This window comes from Taudactylus pleione, unplaced genomic scaffold (genome assembly GCF_031769625.1).
Source record: "Taudactylus pleione unplaced genomic scaffold, aTauple2 ptg000154l, whole genome shotgun sequence".
Classification (NCBI taxonomy): domain Eukaryota; kingdom Metazoa; phylum Chordata; class Amphibia; order Anura; family Myobatrachidae; genus Taudactylus; species Taudactylus pleione.
Window position 1 is genome coordinate 15521700 of NW_028284556.1, and position 22201 is coordinate 15543900.

Consider the following 22201-nt stretch of genomic DNA (forward strand, 5'->3'; position numbering starts at 1 on the left):
TCTTTTTCTATGTCTTCCAACATTTTCTTTTTTTCATAATCAATGAGCCTCATTAAATCAAGTGAACATTGGTCTAAAATATGATTCCATTCTTTTAAAAATTTGTTGTTTGAAGCACCAAATGTAGGATTTTTGTTAATCCGTAGTCCCCTTGGAATCCTACCACATTTTATATAATTCTCCAAACCAACAATATCCCACCATGTTCTCATTTCTTTTATAGTGATTTGTTCTGCCCTAATAAAATTATCGTCTGCTGAAAGTTCATTAATAATATGAATTACATCTGAGGGAAAGTCCTCACAAAACATTTTTGAACATAGTTTAAAACGATCCGCCCTTAAATCGGCAAATCTTACCATGATGAATCTAGATATGCAGCAACCAAACAAAGGACCAAGAGAAAATAAACAAATACAGTAAATTCAGTGCGCAAATCAATCAATCAATCAATGCATAAACACATATAATACTGTGAAAAGTTTTTTAGAATCCAATAAATAGATGGATTTTTGGAACAAAGTAAATCTGTGTCACAGACGCCACATATAGCACAGGCCACAGGTACCACACAGGCCGGCGTCTTCCCCACGTTAAAACCCGGATCCAAGCGGGTATTGGTTTATCTGGAATTGAGAGCAAGAAAGAAGGGGCGCCACATAGTGCATGAAACTGTAAAACAGATTTTATTGCAGACAGTGGACATAAAACTCGTTCAATGAATATGCGTACCACAATCAGCGGTCAGATACCATCGCAAGTAATAAAAATGAAGAAGCCTGAATATCACCCGAACGTCTCAAGGGACTCCGTCGGCTATTCGACAAGTAATGGAAAGCAACGCCAAACCACGCCCCAATGCGTCAGATGTAATTAATATTATTAATGAACCTTCAGCAGATGATAATTTTATTAGGGCAGAACAACTCACTATGAAAGAAATGAGAACATGGTGGGATATTGTTGGTTTGGAGAATTATATAAAATGTGGTAGGATTCCAAGGGGACTACGGATTAACAAAAATCCTAGATTTGGTGCTTCAAACAACAAATTCTTAAAAGAATGGAATCATATTTTAGACCAATGTTCACTTGATTAATGAGGCTCATTGTTTATGAAAAAAAGAAAATGTTGGAAGACATAGAAAAAGAAATGTCCCTTTTAGAAGAAAAAATGGATTCATTAAAGAACACTGGTGATTATGTTGATTTCAATCGCTATCTCACCACTAAAGTTCAGAAAATAGAATCAGATATAATAGAAAGAAAAACAAATAAGTTTAAGAGAGACAAACAAGATTACGATTCAGGTAACATACGGAGTTGGCCTAAAATTAGGAGAGACAATTTTAAAACAGGACCTGTTATGAAGTCCAATCCTGTACCTGCATGGAGGAAAAAATCAGAGGTTGATTTGACAATTGATCCTCCAGTGGCTAAATCACATTGGGAACCTTTGCCACCACGTTGGCAAATAGTGAGTAAGGATAAATCTTTTAAAAATAAAAATAGAACTGAGCAAAATAGGAATTATTCTCCAGCCTTGAGGAATCGGTTTGGTACATTAAATACCTTGAATGATAGAGAATATGTTTCACCAATGAGGAGACCTTTCTTCGGAGCCCACAAAAGAGGGAATTTTTTAGGGGACACTACGCAGGGTCAGTACACCCCACCTTTTTCAGGAAAAAGCTACTGAGAAGACGAGGTAAAAGAGGGGGAAAAGGGACCACGCAAAAAGAAAGCACTGTTCTAGCACCCAAGAGTAAAGGGATTTTTAGCTTATCCCAAGTCTCACTGTCCTCAGCTGATGAGAACTTACTAGCTAAGGGACTTTCTTTCGCTCCGAATGTGGGCTGTAATAATTATAGATTACAAATAGATTTAAGTTTATTTGCATGTAAATTGACTCTGAAACGTCACTTTCTGAGGCACGATAATAAGTCCTTGGCACCTTTAAGGAATTATGAATCAGACAATTCAAAATCTTCATCCGGTCTCAAGAACCGTTCAGTCTTTTATCCTGTGGAATCAAGAGGATCCCATATTGATATGTTTACCCAGCTAGTTAAGAAAGACTTTGAGAAATTATGTGAGAATACTCCAGTTAACAAGAGAAATTTAACTACTATGGAGACTCAGTCTTTAAGGAAATTGGTAGAGAATAAGACCCTAGTCTTCAAACAGGCTGATAAGGGTGGGGGCATGGTGATTTTAGATCGTACCGATTATGAAAAAGAAATGCTGAGATTACTATCAGATAAAAAATCATATGTACAGTTAGATAAAGATCCCACATGCGATTATCTGATTGTGTTGAAAAAAATATTAGATAAAGGGTTATTTTCAGGTATTTTAATCAATGAGGAATATCAATACCTATACAATTTATATCCACGTATAGCAAATATTTACTATTTACCTAAAATACATAAAAATCGGAACACACCTCCTGGTCGACCGATAGTATCTGGGATAAATTCGTTGGGGTCACGGATATCTGAATATGTTGATATCTTTCTAAAGCCCTTTGTTTCACAGCTTGATACTTATATCAAAGATTCCACACATGTTTTACAAATCCTTGATACATTTAAATGGGAAGAAGGTTTTGGTTGGGGAACTATCGATGTTGAGTCATTATATACCTCTATTCCCCATAGTAATTGCTTGCTAAAAATACAAGATGTTCTCAGTTCTGATACAAATATGACTGCTGCAAAAATCGATTTTATTAACGATTGTTTAGAGTTTGTTCTTAAATTGAATTATTTCACTTTTTTAGATATTTTTTATCTTCAGACATGCGGTTGCGCAATGGGGACTGTTTGTGCACCGTCTGTAGCGAATTTATATATGGGGGAGTGGGAAAAATTGTATGTTTTAAACAATAATCCCTTTACTGCCAAGATTCGATTATTTAAGCGATATATTGATGATATTTTGGTAGTGTGGCAGGGTGACAAAGATGATTTCGATGAATTCGTGAAATATTTGAATATAAATGATTTTAATTTGAGATTTACTTCTAATTTTAATGTAAATGAAATTGAATTTTTGGATCTTGTACTAAACACTAAGAATTGTACTGAGGAATGTAATAATATACAAACTCATACATTTTTAAAAAAAGTGGACTGCAACAATTATTTGGATTATAGAAGTTGCCATCTGAATAGGTGGAAGAAAAATCTACCTTTTTCCCAGTTAGTGAGATTAAGACGTAATTGTAGTTCTCAGGATAAATTCAATGAACAGGCTGAAATATATAGGCAGAGGTTCTTAGAAAAAGGTTATCCTATTGAATTAATTAATGCAGCAGTGAAAAAAGCTGGTGCTTTAAATAGGAAGAGTCTTATTAACTATAAAACAGAGGCCCTGAAAAAAGAAGGATCATCTATTGAGAATAATAAGTGTGCATTTATTACTCAATTCAATTCTTCCAGTCAGGAGATTATTAAGATCCTTAATAAATATTGGCATATTATTCAAATGGATCCAGTTTTATCATCAATTACGCTTGATAAGCCTGAAATTGTATTTAGAAGAGCCCGCACTTTAAAAACAGCCCTTTCACCCAGCCTATTACCATTGTTAGATGAAGGAAAATTAGAGAAATCCTGTCAGTTTATGAGACTGGCAGGCTTCTATACATGTGGCAGGTGTAAAGTCTGCCCTCATGGTTTGAACAAGGCAAAAAATTTTACCAGCAGTACAGGGAAAGAATTCAAGGTCAAACATATTATAAATTGTTTGACCACTTATGTTATATATTTATTGGTTTGTGGCTGCGGTAAAATGTATGTAGGAAAAACAAAAAGGGTGCTGAAAATCAGAATTTTAGAACACCTGCGGAATATAAAAAATGGTGTGGATAATCATAGTGTCCCCAGACATTTTAAAAAGTGTCATGGTAGTAACCCCACTACTTTGAGATTTATGGGTTTAGAACATGTGTTGATTGATATAAAAGGAGGCAATAGAGATACTTTATTGGCAAAGAGAGAATCCTTTTGGATTATAACTTTGAATACTTTGCAACCTAATGGGTTAAATGAGGGATATGATATCACACCTTTTTTAAGAGACTAATTGGCCTGCTGTTGTAGATCTATTGCTTATCTTTTGCTGTTTATCTCTTGTTTTTTATTCCATATTCCTTTATATCCCAGTATTTCTTATTTTAATTTTAACTCATGAATTTTATCTCATGCATTTTGCACATATTTATTGTACTATTATGTTTGTATTTTTAATGAAAAGCATTTCATTATGTTTACAATTAATTTTTTGTATTTTTTACATTTATTTAAATGCTGACTTTTTAATTTATTATGTTTAATTATAAATGTTATGCAATATGCAATGTATGCATTAGGATTTAAAGTACCCACATTGTAACATCTGCTACTATTTCCCTATAGTGTATCCAATACTGATTAGTTTAAGTATCTAATTATAAAACACTTGTGGAAGTAGATGGGATGACTAGTATAAGAGCATGCCTGTTATTCACGCCAAACCAGCCTCCTGACGAAGTCGATGACGAAACGCGTTGGATCGTGGTTTGGCGTTGCTTTCCATTACTGGTCGAATAGCCGACGGAGTCCCCGGAGACGTTCGGGTGATATTCAGGCTTCTTCATTTTTATTACTTGCGATGGTATCTGACTGCTGATTGTGGTACGCATATTCATAGAACGAGTTTTATGTCCACTGTCTGCAATAAAATCTGTTTTACAGTTTCATGCACTATGTGGCGCCCCTTCTTTCTTGCTCTCAATTCCAGATAAACCAATACCCGCTTGGATCCGGGTTTTAACGTGGGGAAGACGCCGGCCTGTGTGGTACCTGTGGCCTGTGCTATATGTGGCGTCTGTGACACAGATTTACTTTGTTCCAAAAATCCATCTATTTATTGGATTCTAAAAAACTTTTCACAGTATTATATGTGTTTATGCATTGATTGATTGATTGATTTGCGCACTGAATTTACTGTATTTTATATATATATATATATATATATATATATACAAAAAATATCCTGCTGAGGTGCTCACCCAGGGGCTATGAACCCCTCCACATAATTCTAAATAACAAAGTGGCACTCTCAGTCCATCATTTAGTGAAGAAAGTTCATACTTTACTGTAAAAGTGCATCAACGTTTCGGGGTCTTCAGTCCTGAAGGCGGGGGTTGGACCCCGAAATGTTGATGCACTTATACAGTAAAGTATGAACTTTCTTCACTAAATGATGGACTGAGATGCCACTTTGTTATTTCGAATTATATATATATATATATATATATATATATATATATATAAAGGTGAGGAAACAAGCGCCTTCTGGTGTAATATTGGAATGGGTTTAAGCAGTGGATATAAAATAATCAAATATGCATACCACAGAGTTTAAATTAGCAGGCATGACTTTTACTGGTTCATAGAGCACTACCTCTTATTCATGGAACCAGGGGTGTTTTAAGAGGAGGGGGCCCATGTCCAGCCTCTGTTTGGGCCCCTTTCTCTCTGTCAGTGCAGTACATTCTGGTTTAATGCCAGAAACTACTGTGCATGCTCAGGTCTTTGGGAAACTAGCGCCTGCTCCTTTTTCTTGGGGACATCTTTTTGGGGCATGCATGAGTCACCGGGAAAGAGTCAGCCGCCATTTTTCCTATGATTGCAGAGCAGCACACTTGAGTTTACAGACAGGTAAGTAAAACTATGGGTACAGGGTATGAGGTGTGGGACACCATGCACTGCACAGCCTGCACCCATTATAAATACACCTCTGCATGGAACAGTGCACTCAAAGAATGGACATCCAGAATATTCCAGTGATGGAGAGAAGAGAGTATTCTAATAGTGTTGCATATAAAATGTATTACATACACAACATATAAAAACAATTGAATAATAATAATTAATTAAATGATAAAAAAAACTTCAAAAAGCTTATCTGAATCATAGAGAGCTGGTTGGGGATACCAGAGTCACAACTACCCTCAATGCGTTTCGTCTCTTATGCTGGTTTACCAGGGTTTCATATATATATATCCAATTGTTTCTTCCATGCATAGGAAATAACAGAGGACACTCACCAGAAGTACAAAATTCATGCTTTTTAATTCATCACTGGCAAAGGAGTTGTCGACGTTTCAGTCCCGGAGGACCTTCTTCAAGACATCAAAACCATAGTGCATAACATCATAGTGCATACTATCACATCATCAGATCAAGTACATAAGTGTAAAAATCAATCTCCACTTATACCCAGAATAATCACACATAACGCAACTCACTCTAGAAGCCCAGGGATAAACATCATGCAGAGCAGCTGCGGAGACCGGAAACCAGGTGCCGTGAACCGGAAGTCACGTCACACCCCTCTTCGGTTACTAGGCAACCGCTATGCGGCTTCATTATTCAACCAGCGTGTGCAACCATTCATCATGTTTTGGTCACATGCTACCAACACGTGTGAACCGATGCTACCATGGTGACACACATCCAATGAACGAACGGGTGCCGCAAATCAAAGAGACACACCTCATTCCTCTTTGGTCTCTTAGCAACCGCTCTGTAGCGTCGCGAGTGAACCAGCATATATAGCGCTATTGATAATGTGTCAAATACTACAATCACATAAAAGGCAACGCTATCATAGTGACCTTTAAATAAACAAAAGTCACCCTGCATCCTCAGAGTGACTACCCCACAACATTAAAGTAACATACAGTCATCATATGAATATACAGACCCGCAGGTATCTAAGATTGCCCTGTATTTTACATAAACAATCTCTATTGAGAACCATTTAACATCATCAAATTCATTACACAAAGAATCTTTTACAAACTTCATGTCGGGGAAAAAGGTCATGATAAGCTTCATGTTAGTCTGGTTTCACCGCTCAAGATTTACTCATAATCCACACTTAGCTGTTGCACACTGTGAGAAAAACAAAACTATATGCTGATCAATGTTATTATCAGCTCTGCATCATGCTTCAGATTATCTGGGTATAAACAGAGATATAAATATATACTAACACACAAACAACATATAACAAATACAAAGTGCATGTTGCTGAATTTCAAGACAGATGACCCATATAGTTTAAAGATACATCTATTTATTTCAGAAATATGTTCAAAGGATTCGACTCATTAAGGCCTCTTGGGGTCATAGTCCCCAATTTATTTATCCACCAGCTCTCAAGCTTCCGTTAGTGCCCTGTCACCGCCACGTGCTAGGGGGGGCACCCAATCAATTAAACAACACTTCAGTGTCGCCACTTGATGATGCAATTTCATGAAGTGTATGGCAACAGGTTTATCCGAGATTCCAGTGTTCAATGCTTGGCGGATCGATAACCTATGGTTTGCCATCCTTTCGCGGAAGCATCTCGTGGTCATACCCACGTACAAGCCACATGGGCACATGAGTAAATACACCACATGGTCCATTGTGCACAAAAGTTTGTACTTAATCCGCATTTTACGTCCTGTCAAGGGATGTGGAAAAAATGATCCAGTTTGCATAGCTCCACAAGTTATGCATCCTGTGCACTTAAAGCACCCAGGTTTTTGGCTCCGTAGCCATGTTTGTGAAGTATCAGTGGCGGGTCTTGAAGTTGGCCTCATCAGTATCTGTTTAAGATTTGGTCCACATCTATACGCCATTAATGGCGGCGTCTTTCCAATATTTTTCAAAGCTGGATCTGACGACAATATCGACCAATGTTTTCTAATGCTCTTCTTAACCACACTAGATTTTGTATCATATGTGCTTACATAGACCATACATGTGTCATTTTTTGATGTTCCCAACATATCTTGACCTTGTATGTTACGTACTCTGGCTTTTTTGAGGCACCTCTGGATAGTTTTGGTCTTATATCCGCGCTCCAAAAATCTTGTCTTCATCTCTGTCAATTGTTTTTGTGTGTTTCTATCATCTGTGTTGTTTCTGAATACACGGAGAAACTGTGAGATGGGCAGACTCTCTTTGAGATGAACGGGATGAAAGCTTGAGGCCTGTAAAAATGTATTCCTGTCCGTATCCTTTTTATACAAGGTGGTTCCCAACAATGCACCGTCTTTATAGATTGTCAAATCAAGAAAATTGATCTTATTCTCATCAATCTGAAATGTAAAACGGACTGGATTGTCCAAACCATTTAAATGGGTCATCATGTCTAGAAAGCCCTCTCGTGTGCCGCTCCAAACTAAAAAAACGTCATCTATAAATCTCTTAAAAAAAGAAATATACAGCTGGAACAGCGGAAAAATATACTTAGTCTCGTACTCGGTCATGTAGATATTCGCATAAACCGGAGCGAGATTCGAACCCATCGCTGTCCCAGACCGTTGTAAGTAATAGTCCTTTCCATATAGGAAAACATTATTACTTAACACCAATTCAGTCATCTCTAAAATGAATTCAACTGGGGGGTGATCCATAGATTCACATATGGGGTCAACTCTGGATAATACCTCACTGAAGTGTTGTTTAATTGATTGGGTGCCCCCCCTAGCACGTGGCGGTGACAGGGCACTAAAATTACGGAAGCTTGAGAGCTGGTGGATAAATAAATTGGGGACTATGACCCCAAGAGGCCTTAATGAGTCGAATCCATTGAACATATTTCTGAAATAAATAGATGTGTCTTTAAACTATATGGGTCATCTGTCTTGAAATTCAGCAACATGCACTTTGTATTTGTTATATGTTGTTTGTGTGTTAGTATATATTTATATCTCTATTTATACCCAGATAATCTGAAGCATGATGCAGAGCTGATAATAACATTGATCAGCATATAGTTTTGTTTTTCTCACAGTGTGCAACAGCTAAGTGTGGATTATGAGTAAATCTTGAGCGGTGAAACCAGACTAACATGAAGCTTATCATGACCTTTTTCCCCGACATGAAGTTTATAAAAGATTCTTTTTGTAATGAATTTGATGATGTTAAATGGTTCTCAATAGAGATTGTTTATGTAAAATACAGGGCAATCTTAGATACCTGCGGGTCTGTATATTCATATGATGACTGTATGCTACTTTAATGTTGTGGGGTAGTCACTCTGAGGATGCAGGGTGACTTTTGTTTATTTAAAGGTCACTATGATAGCGTTGCCTTTTATGTGATTGTAGTATTTGACACATTATCAATAGCGCTATATATGCTGGTTCACTCGCGACGCTACAGAGCGGTTGCTAAGAGACCAAAGAGGAATGAGGGGTGTCTCTTTGATTTGCGGCACCCGTTCGTTCATTGGATGTGTGTCACCATGGTAGCGTCGGTTCACATGTGTTGGTAGCATGTGACCAAAACATGATGAATGGTTGCACACGCTGGTTGAATAATGAAGCCGCATAGCGGTTGCCTAGTAACCGAAGAGGGGTGTGACGTGACTTCCGGTTCACGGCACCTGGTTTCCGGTCTCCGCAGCTGCTCTGCATGATGTTTATCCCTGGGCTTCTAGGGTGAGTTGCGTTATGTGTGATTATTCTGGGTATAAGTGGAGATTGATTTTTACACTTATGTACTTGATCTGGTGATGTGATAGTATGCACTATGATGTTATGCACTATGGTTTTGATGTCTTGAAGAAGGTCCTCCGGGACTGAAACGTCGACAACTCCTTTGCCAGTGATGAATTAAAAAGCATGAATTTTGTACTTCTGGTGAGTGCCCTCTGTTATTTCCTATGCATGGAAGAAACAATTGGATATATATCGTGACCATTTCTGTGGTTTGAGGATTGCACCCCGCAAGCTGAAGTTAATAGATATGATGTGAGTGCAGGCTATGGATTGATTTATATATATATATATATATATATATATATATATATATATACTGTATATATATATGAAGAAAAAAAAGGAAAAGATTAAGCCAGCACATCCTCTGCAAAGTTATCAAAAAAAGCCTTTATATGACAAAACTGTAAATTTCACAGAACATATGAAGTCCATTAGGAATAATGTCAATGGGTCAAGGCATATAGGGATCAATATTGCAATGTGACCAGACAGGGTAATGCATTTCAGCCAAACATCAAAGGCCATGCAGTATACTCATTCATGTGCAGTGTATGATCACAAATCCCCATGTAGTATAGCATGCCCAACAGCAGCCATATCTGTGTTAACCTAACACCTGCTCATGATGAAGGTACACACGGTACGATCTGCACTACCAATGATAGCACTGAACGATTTCCCTTGAACTTTCTGTAGAGCAGGACAACCAATATTGGGTGTACACACTAAAAGATATCTATGATAGATATCTTTCAGTGAAGTCTTCCTGCCACATCTCTTAACATGCAAATCGGGATGAAATTGTCCAAGTTGGCCTGCATGTACACACGACCAAAGATATCATTATCATCCATGCAGGAACACGCAACATTGGTCGTTTGTTGATCATTTGCAGCATAAAAATGAACGATATGAATGATTTATCGTTGAACGATACCGTTATCATTCATATCGTTCATAGATATCGTACCGAGTGTAAGCACCATAACTAAAATGGTGCTCCATGCAACTAACTAACTTTTTAATCAGCCAATCAGCCAATTATTTCAGCAAACCAGCCAACTTGTGATGTCACAGTCGTAGGCAGTCAGTGTCTGCCTGTTTCTGTATGTTTCAAATAAATTAATGTTTGCCTTTAAAAAAATGTATATGTGTATTTATGTATGTGTATTTATTGTCAGGCTTGCAAATAAGTGTGCCTCCACAGCCCTGGCACCAATAGCACTAATGGGGCATACACACTAAATGATATTTATGAACGATATCGTTATTGTTCATTTTGTCCAGTGTGTATGCACTGAACAACCAACGATGCGCACTCCCGCGGGTCGTTACCGATATCCCCATTCGGCTGAACATGCAGCTCGATCTGGGAATATTGTTAACGATGCCATGCTGCCGAGACCTGCCGGATCCCGCCACAGATGATATCACTGCATATACACATCATCTAGTGTGTATGCTACTTAAGGCTCTTCCCAATACCCCAGAACAACTTTTATGACGGTAATGAAATGGCTAAAAGGGAAAAAAAATGTGAACTACAGGTCCCAGCATGATTTGGCTGCCAAAATAGCTGCCAAAGCCTGCTGGCACTTGGAAAACCACAAGTGTCAGCTTTTCATGGCACCTGTAGTTTACCACAGAAACATGCAAAAAAAAAAAAAAAAAGCAATTAAGAAAAACCTCATTTTAATAAACACACAAAGCTTGGTTTATTTAACCCATCTTTTATTTTATACTTACTTGTTCATACTATCCTGAAGGAGTCTACTTCTCAAGGATACCTGTAAAAAATGTAGTTATCTACTTTTACTGTTGCCATGGTCACTACTGTGGTCTCCTCCCAACATTGAAGTCAACTCCAAGGGATGAGTCAAACTCATTTTAAATCCAAGATGGCCAATATGAAACTGTTTTATTTGTACAGTGCAGTTTCACAACAGCCATCTTGGATTAAAAAACGAGACTGCTTGCCCTGTAGCTGGATGAGATACGGGGGAGAGACCACAGCAGTGACCAGGAGCAGAAATGGCCAGACAGAGTGACCACCTACAGTATTTCTATTAAAATCGTTCATTTGGGGAAAAGTATCCAACTATCCCCTTGTACGAGGAGTTCTTCATTCCATTCCTCAAGTACCATGAACAGGTCATGTTTTATGGATTTCTTTAATCATGCACAGGTGCGATAATTTAATTTGCTGGGTCAGTAAATATCCCACCTGCTTCCACAGACAGAAATCCTCAAAATATTATCTTTAGGGAAGACTTAAGGTGCATACACACACAACAATTTTTTTAATGATTATCGTTAAACGATATCGTTTAACGATAATCGTTTGTAAAAACCGTTCACTTTCTGAGTCAAACGATGAACGATTTTCGTTCATGCGCGTTCACGTTTGTAGTTTGTAGTTTGTAGTTTGTAGTTCAGTCAGACTTGTCAACTCAACGATTTTCAGTAAGGGAATATGCAAAAATCGTTTGTAGTTCTAAAAAATCGTTCATTACATTTAATGGTGCATACACACGATCAGATTTTTTCTTCAGATATGGACGATAACGATTTAAAAATCGTTCAGTCGTTCATATCTGAAGGAAAATCGTTCATATCTGACATGCCTGAACGATGGACGATCAACGATGCGCGTTCCCGTTTGTCAGATAACGATATCTGACATCTGATGGGTTTGCAGTCAGACTTGGACGATTCCATTCATTTTAATGCAGTCAAAAATCGTTCAATCGTTCAAATCGTTCAAATCGTTCAAAACTTTGGTCAAATCGTTCAAATCGTTCAGATCGTTTAATCGTTCAATCGTTCATCTGACAAATCTGACAAGTCTGACAAATCTGACCGTGTGTATGCTCCATTAATGAACATAGTAAATGAACAACTTTTGTAAACGATTTTAGTTCATTTTTTCAAGGGAGAAAATCGTTTACTAAAATCGTTCATTAACTAAATTGTTGTGTGTGTATGCAGCTTTAAGGGTTGAGTTTGAGAACCACTGTCCTACACTACAATAATTATGGCCCAACTAGTTGATTTCTCCTGCTGCTGTATGTGGGAGCAAATGGCCAATTATTATTTGCTCCCACACACCAATAGATTATAATTTGCTCCCACACACTAATAGATTATCATTTTCTCCCACACACGAATAGATTATCATTTGCTCCCACACACCAATAGTTTATCATTTGCTCACACACACTAAAAGATTATCATTTGCTCACACACACTAATAGATTATCATTTGCTCCCACACACCAATAGATTATCATTTGCTCACACACACTAATAGATTATCATTTGCTCACACACACTAATAGATTATCATTTGCTCACACACACTAATAGATTATCATTTGCTCACACACATTCAGGGGCGGATTGGCCGTTGCCTACAGTGGGAAGATTCCCGGTGGGCCGATTGACGTGTGGGGCCACTTGTCATCTGTGGCCCCGCCCCCTTTAGCAAGTCCCCGTCATGGTTTTCTTTCATGACAGGCAGCCCACCAGCTGCCTGTCACAGCTAATAGTGCGGCCCGCGGCTGTTATCGCGGGAAGAGGAGAGGCTCCAAGTCCCACCCAGCTGAAGGAGAACAACGTGCGCCACAAACGCCGGCCAGTGACGTCACGCACCTCGGAGGTAAGGTAAGGCACTTCCTGATAAACTAGATGGGGGAGACAGCAGTGCTGACGATGCCCGCTCACCATCTCTGCACATCATCGGGCCCCCACCTTCTGCTTGCTAGCCAGACTGTACAGAGGACCCATAGGGGACATGACTGGAGATAGTTGGGGGTGGCCAGGAGACTCAATTTGCAGGCCAGTGCTGTAATTAGCACCTGCTGCGGCCAGCCTGTCAGTCCTACTTCCAGGACATTTTATTTGAAAGACTGACAGGCTGCCTGCAGAACTGCACTGGCTAATGGATTTCTGTCTGGGGGGCTAGTCTGTACTAAGGGGGAAATGATGATCTGTTTGGGGGGAAGGGGGTTATTCTGTTCTAGGGGCAAACGATCTGTCTGGGGGGAGTGGGGTTATTTAGTGCTAAGGGGAGATGATTTATCTGGGGACTGGGCTATTATGTGCTAGGGCAGGATGACGGCGCTGGGGAGATGCAGGATGACGGCGCTGGGGAGACGCAGGGAAATGGTGTTGAAGAGACGCAGGGGGAAAGCACTGAAGAGACACATGGGGGGGATGGGCTGGAGACACCAAGACGATTGTGCAGGAGACACACAGAGGATGGTAGGACTGCTGGTATTATTAGAAGAAAAGACTGGGGGACGGATAGTAATCTTCAGTAAGACAACAATTCAAATGAAACCATATTACTGATGCAAATGGTACCAAATTAACAAATATATTTTATTAATATAAATTTGTTTGATAAGGGAAACTCACATTCGTCCTGGCCAAAAACTTCTGTTACTATGGGGCCTATTCATTATGTTAATTATCATGGTCCGAACGGACCCGGATAATTAACATTCCATCTCGCTGCGAGCTCCAGAGCAATTCATCATTGCTCCAGTGCGGAGACAGCTGATCCAAAAATCAGCTGTCTCCCCGAAGTGTTTCACTGCCCCTTTCGGAGCAGTGAGACAAGCGCACATGAGTGACCTACATGTCACGCATGCGCACAAGAGTCCTGACGTCCGGCAGAAGGAGCCGTACAGGGGGGGGAGGGATCCAAAAGGATCCCTCTTCACAACCCGGACCTGTTTCCCTGCAGTCAAGCTCTGAAATTATTACATTTTTGGAGCTTGATAAATTCTGTCACCATACTATTGTATGGGGTCAGCGGGCCATTCCGCAAGAGGATGGCCTGATATCTCCTGCTGTACCTTCTTGATGAATGGCCTGATAACTTAATTTCTACAATTGCAGGTGAACATGTTAATTTTCACTTGCTTTTGTAGAAATTAAGTGAAGATGAATAGGCCCTTAAGTATTATCTAGTTGAACTACTGTTGCATGATGGTGACATTGGCTTTATTGCTACACCAACAGGTGGTTTCCAGACCATGTGATCTCCTGCATGAATAGTGACTACCAACTTTAGACACGGCCTGTCCAGGATCAATTTCTTCAGAGGTTCCCCATTGCAGAGAAGTCATATAGGTAAGAAAATGCTCATTCACCTGCTGTGTTTATTCACTTGAAAGAGGGGCTGTGGGCATGCACATCAGCTCCTCAAGCGGTGAGTATGCCCCCAGCATGACAAAAATGGCAGGGAGTGGCTTGCGGGCATGGCATATCATGTAAGGCCACACCCCTTTCCTTGAGGCGATGCCCACACGGGGCCTCTATTTCAGATTTTCCAGGGCCACTTTTAATTCCCAATCCGCCCCTGCACACATTAATAGATTATCATTTGCTCCCAAACACCAATAGATTATCATTTGCTCACACACACTAATAGATTATCATTTGCTCACACACACTAATAGATTGTCATTTGCTCCCACACACCACCAGATTATCGTTCCAGCCAGCCAACTATTTGGCTGGTTGGAACAGCAATCATTTATTGTATGGCCAGCTTAGCCACTGGGGTAATTGCTGATACAAGTGAAAGTTAGGTTATGCTCTAGGGCCCTCAAATTGCTAGTTATTATTATTACCTTACTAATAATGTAGATACACAAACACATTTAGGCCCGTATTCAATTTGAGCCGAGCCGCGTTAACTTAACGCGGCCCGGACTTAACGCTGACTTCGCCTGTTTTCCAGCCATTAAAGTATTGCGCGCGTGCCCACGCATGCCCACGTGGGTACTGTCAGTTGCCGGAGCCAATCAGCGGCTGCTCTACAGTCAGCGCGGCCGCCGATTGGCTCTAGGGACTCCCAGCTCCGTGCAAGTTCCGGCAGCTAGCATTTGGGAGCTATGAGTATGTGTGGCAACACACATACTGATAGCTAGTGCGTGGATCGGGTAAACTCGTTTTTTTGTTTTGCCAACCCCTGGGATGCTGCGGAGACCAGCGCCAGGATATAGGTGAGTATGAATTCTTCTTTACAGTGCCATGTTTTCAGATATTCTACTGGAGAAGAGGACAGATTCATCTGGTATAGGTAAGTATGTGTGAATGGGTAGGTGTGTGATAAAGTTATACTAATCACGGTGTGTGAGTTTTGTCTTTTTTTAACTATTTATTTTACAGTGAAGTTACAGGTGCTGCATGTTTGCTGGCACTTGTTGTTCCACAAGTGCAAAATGGCAGACATGCTGGCACTTGTAGTTCCACTGTAAAACACAATAGTTTTACATTATTTGGCTCCCCCATTACCTCCATACCCACCAAGCCAGGGGTATGGGGAAGAGCCCCGGGCTTCAGCATAAGCCTGTGGTGCTCAGGAGGGGGGGACCCTTCTCTGGGGGGTACCCAACTCCCCTGAGAAAATCATCTTGCACTGACCGATTTGGGGTGCTAATGCTTTGGACCTAGAGCCCCGGTGATTGGGTCTCCGGGCTTTGGCATTACACCCCGGTCAGTTGGATCTGGTGCTGGTCTTAAATATAGGGGGACCCCACATTTTTTTTTACCCCTATATTTAAAACCAGAACTGGTCCCTGCAGCCTTCAGTTGGTTTCTAAAATACGGTGGAACCCTACACTTTTTGTTCCCCAAATTTTTACAAGCCACCACTGGCTGGCAAGCCTGGGGCAGGTTTGGCTTTTGGGGGGGACCTTATGTCATTTTTTTGTAAATTTTTACTACTTTTTTTACAGGTTAAACAAAACGGAAAATTTCTGGAAATATTCTAGGGACCCCCTAAAGATGTGTAGACATGGGGGATCACTATGGGTACCCCCATTTTTAACTACTGCAGGAAGTAGGGTTTCTAATAGCCGCGGCAGGTGCATAAATGCGGCTTTGAATAAGGTGATGTAGAAGAGCAAAACAACTATGGTCATCAAATTTGGGGTATTTGAAAATGGGGTTCAGCATATTTTAAAGTTGCTAAAGTGACTTAAAAAAATCGTGAAATACCCACCTGCCGCAAACATCTGCAATCAAAAAAACACTTGGGGCATACTTGGGGACCCCCCATACTTGGGGAACCCCCCAGAGTACAGTTCGCTATTTTTTAAGTTTGTACCCCAACTTTTTTTTTTCACCCCCTTTTTCAAAATCAATTTTTGGGGTGTCCTTAATTTATTTTTATTTATTTTTTACACAGATTACCTTTGGAGGACTGTCTGAAGGCTGCACGGGGGTTCCCGAAACGTTTCACCTGAAAACCCCAATTCTGCACTTTTTAACGCCTGCCATTCATAGGCGATACTTTACCGCCTATTACATTGCATTGACTTAACGCCTAGATGGAAAGCCTTTCAAATTGATTACGGGGTAAAACTAAAACAGGCGATAATTACATTATCAGCGGTAAATTACTGCAAATCCGGCCTTAACGCCTCAAATTGAATACGGCCCTTAGTATCTTACTGGTTCTTACTAGTTTCATTGCTTCCATGTTTAGTGACACAAGTGCTAGGCAGGTATCTGGTTTATATTTACGATATCTATGCAATGCAAGCTCCCTTTACATTGAGTTTGTAGTGCATGTACAGTAAGACCATATACTGTATATATGTCTCTATGTTCCACTTCTCTGCTATTCTCATGAGTGAAAAGAAGACCTTGGCAATTGCAAGGTCAATTATTTTGATGTTACTTATGTTTTACATAGATGCAGGTGTCATCTCTGTTGTCTACACTACTTCATTGTTTTCTCACGTTCTTACTGTATTTATTCTTTCCTGACATTTCAGAGTTGACATTATCTTTTCTTAGGAATCTCTTTGACACCATCACAACACAGTTATCTGTTAAGTGAAATTATTAACAGACCAGGCTGTTTCATTTACATATTCCTGGTCAATCCTGGACAGGAAATTATGTACCTCTATAAAGACTGTAATTTGGGCACTGTCAGATTGTAATGTACAGTATATTTTACATTATTGTAATCAAACAATACGATAACCTTTACCTCTGAGGTTATGTAGGATGACCCTTTGACCAACTAGGTATAGACCAGAGGATATTGCATGCCATTGTCAAATGGTAGTCCTTTTGGTTTAGGGTGCTAATCAAGCTGATTGCACGCAGGCCCCCATATGCCTCTTGCCTCTGCCTGTCAATCAGGCAGAGGCAAGAGGCAGTCAGGGGTCTGCGTGTGATCAGTATGATTGACAGGCAGAGGCGTTTATATATGGGGTGCTGCAGGGACGGGGATGGCCTGAGTCCCGTGGACCGCAAGGCCAGGATTTTTGTCCACGTATGCCGATTCCTTGCCTCGGCCAACTTGCAAAAGCTAAGGCTTATTCAGCTACCCAACATTGTCCAACATCGCAATCGATGGTCGTGATGGTGATCCCAGGCACCAACCTCAGTTGCAGCGCTGGCATCGCAGATGCAGCAAGAGGTGTCACACACTTGCATTTTAGCAAGGTCGGAATTGCAAAGCTGCTTGTGTGCTGCTTTGCAATTCTATCCTCTGCTGAATGAAGCCCTGTGTCCTCTTTATTTCTGCATAGACACTTGGCATTGAGTGCTGCTGGGCTGCCTACCCATTTCAGTTTTGACCATGCAGTATGCTGTATTACTGCTTCTTCTGGACTCTAATGACCCTGTATGACTGACTATTATCATAGGGCCTGATTCAGAGCCGAACGCTCTGACCAGAGCGCTCGCTCTGAATCAGGGCCCTCCTCCATGAAAATGGAGCGTCCTCCTGGCCGCTTGCATAGCTGTGGGTGACCACCCACAGCATATGCGAGCGTCCATGATGATGGTCACGATGGTCTTGACCATCGTGACCATCCGGCTTGCGATGGAGACCCTGCAGTAGGGTCTCGCTGCCGCAAGCCCTGGAGTGATTTTGGCTCTATCAGAGCCAAAATCGCTCCCACTGACATCCCTAGTGATGTCAGTGGGGCCGGCTTCAGACGGTAGACGTTCCCATGGGAACGCCTCCGTCTGGCAGGCACGCCCCCGGCACGCCCACCAAAGGGGGCATGCTGTCAATCAATATCGACAGCATGCCCCCTTTGGTGTGAGACCCGGAGCGATGGAGAGCCCGTCGCTCGCTGGGTCTCGCACATGCGCATGGCGGAGCTCCCTCCGTCGTGCGCATGCGCAGTGGGAGAACATCGACCCGCTTGCGAGTGTCCTGCGCTCGCGAGCGGGTCTGAATGACCCCCATAGTTTGCTCTATTTTACTGTCTTCTTCCTATTACTCAGTAAGTCCTTTACTTGCCAAGCACTTGTAACATTTCCAACAGAGTACCAACATTCTAGAATCTAGAAAGAAAAGGATTGAACATTAGCAGCAGGAGAGTGCCATGACAGCTAAAATGGCCATATGTTCTTCAGGGGAGCGCCATGGCTGCCTCAGTTGCAACACCTGCTGGAGAGCCTGACTTGGTCTCTGAATGGTGCCCTGGGACTCCTTTGCAGTCCATAACACTGATCACTGCACCACATTGGTCCCAGTGTTTGGCGACCACCGCCTCAATACAGAGATGAGGACTGCTTGGCATTGATTTAGGACAATTACCCTGACTTCTGAGCCCACTTGTGCATTGGGTGCAGACATGCCATACCTGCTTCTCCTGGATGGTCTGCCTTACTTGTACTCTCTCAGACCCTTCAAGCTGGGTCTGAGAAATGTTCTGCCTGACTATCTGCTGGAAGCCACTCTGTCCTCTGCTGACAGCTGCTGACACTGTGCCCTTGTACATAGGTGGGAGTTGTGGGTCCCCTGTGTTTGATGGTCTTCCTGGAACCTCTTGTGTGTGGTTGCAACCCTACTCAACTGCTCCTACCTCCACAACCTCCATCTCTTTTATGCTGAGGGGGGCCTCTCCTAACCCACAAACTACTGCTCTATGCTTTACTCCTCCTAACCTCTCCCAGCAGCCTCACCAGAGGGAGATGATCTCACCCAGTTGACCTGTAGATTGTGGTACTGATACTAGGTGGCCATGCAGGCTGAGACACCGCCAACTTTCTGGCTGACCGTAAGCTGGTCCTCTCACTCATAGTGGCTGCTGCACTACTACTCCATGTGGAGACTTTGACATGAGTTATCCATTAGTCTGCTCTCTTATTGTGTCAACATATTACCTCCCCCTTGCATTGGGGAAAGACAAGAAAGGTTCCCTTAAAAAAGACTACTTTCCACCTCCTGACATGCCTTTGAAAACAGGCATGCAACAATATCTCAATTTAACAGGTCCTTCAGATTCGAGTGATGACTCCTCCTCTATGCCCCCACCTGACACTGGGCCTCTCAACCAGCCTACCTATGCAGAAGATAATCCTCAGCCTGTCCTGGCCACTGAGGAAGGGAACCTCTTGCAGGTCTCCTTCACTCCATGCCTACACTCCAAACAGGACTTTGATTTGGGAATGTAGACCCCAAGATGCCAGAACTGGTAGACATTAAATCAGTCATTTTCCATCTGGGTGACAGAGTCTCACAGCTTGAGGACTTTCAGGTTGCCTCAGTGGAATAGTTTGATGGTCTTCAGGAGGTGGTCTTTAGGCAGACTACGGTGATTACTGCCCTCTCTAAGCAGTTGGATGACCTCGAAAATAGGGGCAGACAAAACAATCTCAGGATCTGTGGTATATCAGAGGAGCCTTTTGAAATACTCTACAAGAAAATTCAATGACATTCTGGGCCTCTGAGAGATCTATTCTCTTTGACAGAGCACATCAGGCACTTCAGGCTTAGAACATGTCATCTGATCAGCACAGAGATGTCATTTGCCACCTTTGTTACTACTATACACAGAAGGAATAGATCCTACATGCGGTCTGTCTTAAAGACTCTATTCACATTGAATGCCAGAAGACCCAGATCTTTCAGGACCTACCTTTATCTACTCTCCAGAGCTGAAGAGCCCTTTGACCCCTAACCACTTAATTGCATAAACTGTAGCTCTGATACTGCTGGGGCTACCAGCCTCCAAGTTAACCACCATGGCAAGCAGCTAACCCTATGGAAGTCACCTGATTTACCTTCCTTCTGTTCCATTGTTGGCATTTCACTTCTTCAGCTTCCTGAATAGTAAGATCTGTCTTCTGGTACTGTCTGCATTAGAGTCAGGATAGAATTAGTGGCAGTTGGTTAAAAGGCCCTCAAAAATCCCCAAACACCAGAGACATCCATCCACTTGCCAGGTTACTTGAATTCCTTCTGGGGTTTCTGCTTGTTTTTACTTCTGCTACCTGAACTTCACCCTGTGCATCAACTTCCAATGCATACCCTATTTGACAGTATTCTCAGGTGGATTTACAAACTTTCCCTTGCACCTTGTATTATGTTGAATTTTCTCACTTGGTTTACGGACTCATCATTTGGAGTGTAGTCAGCTCGGGGGAGTCATGAATATAAATTTGGCAACTGTTTAATATATATGCCTGTTTCTCTTTCTGCTTCTTCATTCCCCTCTGCTTCACTTCAAAAACATTCCCCTTCCCATCCTCCTTTTCCCTTCCTCCCTTCATCCCTCCCCATTGCTCTTCACCCCCTCTTCCCCCCATTTTACTGCTATCAATATGTTCAGGTTTTCTTTCTTGGTTCCTGATCTACGGTTCTTTTTGACATGTATTTTGGTTTATTGCCTTATGCATCTTATCTTGGAATTTTTCAGCTCCCCTGTTTTCTTGCAGTTTACAAGCTACTGTTTAACTGCATTTTATTACTTTTTGATTTCTAATTTGATAGCTATCATCACTTATACCCGGTCCCACTGAACCGCATATGTTTTATCTTGAGTCTAGACGTGCTCCTTACATCCTTAAGTCCACACTGTCAAGGAGTGTTTTCCCTGTGTTTTGTATTACATTTATTTTGTTTTTCTAATATGTATAATTACTTTGTTCTCTGTTTGCCTTCTCCTTTTTCTCTTTTTCCTTCCTCACCCCATCGAAGAACACTCCCTACACCTGATGGCAACTGATCCTGCCTAGTTGACTCTTAGGGTTGTATCTATGAATGCTAAAAGTTTTAGTGGCCCAGAAAAATGTTCTAGAGTGCTGCATGAACTACATGACTCTAAATTGGATGTTATCCTTATTCAAGAGACCCATTTCAAGGCTGACATGGCCCCCTCCTTGTTATTTCCCCAAATACTTTTTTGGTAATAATGCTGGCAAAACTCTGGGGGTGGCTATTCTCCTCTCCAGCCATCTCCCTTTTACAACTTTGGTGGAAGGTTGGACACCTTTGTTTATACCTTCATGAATGTATATGCTCCCAACCATGATGAGCCTTCATTCTTGTCCAAGGAAGAGACCCATATTGTGGGTGGCAACCTGAATTGAATGCTCCAGCTAGGGGTGCATTTCTCTCTTCCCTTTCATAACTAACATTTCAAGAATTATCGTAGAGTGGAAGGTATACTACTTGAGCACCAACTGGTCAAAGCTTGGATTGGCGGCTTCAACATCAAAATGATAGAGACTACATGTGGTGCCTGAATGAGCTCTGCCTATTGCAGACCTCAGCTTGATCAAGACCTCTGTAATTATTTTGATCCAAATTGATACCCTGAGATTTCCAGGATTACAGTTTGGTAAGCCAAAAAGGCCATGATCCGAGGAAGA